The sequence below is a fragment of the Hibiscus syriacus genome, unplaced genomic scaffold (genome assembly GCF_006381635.1).
Source record: "Hibiscus syriacus cultivar Baekdansim isolate YM2019G1 unplaced genomic scaffold, ASM638163v2 tig00112000_pilon, whole genome shotgun sequence".
Lineage (NCBI taxonomy): Eukaryota > Viridiplantae > Streptophyta > Magnoliopsida > Malvales > Malvaceae > Hibiscus > Hibiscus syriacus.
This window is the reverse complement of record NW_024063235.1, coordinates 3,515,821-3,517,614: the sequence shown is the minus strand read 5'-3', so window position 1 is coordinate 3,517,614 and position 1,794 is coordinate 3,515,821.

The following is a 1,794-nucleotide window of genomic DNA, read 5'->3' as shown; positions in this document are numbered from 1 at the left end:
TGCCTTAAAGGAAAAATGGATGAAGGTCTTTACGCATCTTCAGGACCGGGATATTGTCTGGAGAGCCCCCTGGTTGTTCCTCAGTGACGTTCTTTTTTGATGTGGGGACTCTGACACTATGATCTTACTTGGACTTTGGGGTGCGGTCGGGTATGCTCATTGTTAGCACTTAGACAGTATGGGGCACGTCAGTTTGTCCCAGCAACATGCAGACTAGCTATATCAGAGTTTGAGTATCACGGTGACAGCTATAAGAAGATGATCAAAGAAGCAGCCGATTCATGGAGGAAAGTATTTCAGATGGATGTTGTAGCTGCCAGAAGCATGCTCACTCCGGATTATGTGGAGTGGCGAAGATTGAGGAAAAATGACAACATCCCTGTGCTAGACTATGAGGACACCCGGACTATGGAGGAACATCTCAGGCATGTCCCTTCTGAGCTTGAGATAGCCAAGACCGAGTTTAAAGCTGTGAATAATGAGCTAAAGCAGAGGATAAGGGAACTTGAAGCCGAGCGCTATCAGTGGAAGCTAGATGCCGACTCTCAGAAAGATCGAGCAGATAAACTGGAAAGAGAACAGAAAAGAGTCCGTTTTGAGCTCGAAGACTTGAGAAAGGGATATCAAGATATGGTCAATGATAACTCGAAGTTGAAGGTAACCTCTGAATACTAGAAAGATGAAGCTCATAGCCTGAAAAGAAAGTTTGAGGGGCCTGATGAGAGAGTTTGGAAGGAGCAGATGAAGACTGCCCAAAGACGCTTGGCAGATAGTCAATATCAAAACCAGCGCTTGAGAGTTCGGGTAGCTGACTTAGAAAAACATCATGAGAAATATGGCAAGACAATAACAGAGTTAGAAGCTATTGTAGATGGGTTCAAGAGGCAAGCAAACGAGCTTCAGATAGTGCCATTCGACGGAGGATTACCATGGCGTTTCCGTTGGGAACAAGCACAGCGAAGGGTGAGGGCCCGAGATACAACCATCTGAGATTTCCTAGATCAAGTATAAAAAGCATCCCGTCATCTTCACGGCCTAGCAAGGGAAGCTGGAGTGGTTCGACAAGGCATTCAACCAGTGACAGATGAAGGCAGAAAACTTGTCAACCTACTGGAGGCCGTTCGGGGTCTAGAGGATTTAGTCCGAATGTACCTTTAATTTGTTTTTATGTCTCTTAAAAGATAAAACATTTTTGTCTGAATAAGGATTATTTATAATAATGAACACTTTTCTGGATCAATGCCTTCAAATTGCATACATTATACGTTGCATATTTTGCATTTTATATCTCATGTTAGTTTTTTATTTTATATTTTCCATTCTTTTACATTCGTATTAACTAACAGAACATGTCTCAGACACCAAGCTTACCACCACAAGCATTAGATACGCATCACCCGTATAATACTCGAGCAAAAAGAGACAAATGGAGGCCAGAATGGAGAAGATCGAAGAGAACACGGTAAGACTGTAGAAAGAACTGGAGGACAAAATGACTCAGAATAGTCAAAGTACTTTGGAGTCCATCAAGAAAAACCAGAAGTCCTTGGTCGACCAAATCGTGGCCAAGTTGTCGGGTTTATAACAAGCTAGTGCATCAGGGGGCATTTCTTCCGAGGGGGTGGCCATACCACCAACCCCGCAAGTGGTTATCTCACATGGAGTATTATCCGGGGACTCATCCGCTACCAAAGAGAAAGTTGCACCTACTGTTAGGCTACAAACTTCTACGATCATCCCTGACGATCATTCGGATGATTATCATGTCCCAGACTTTGATGAGGAAGATAAAGC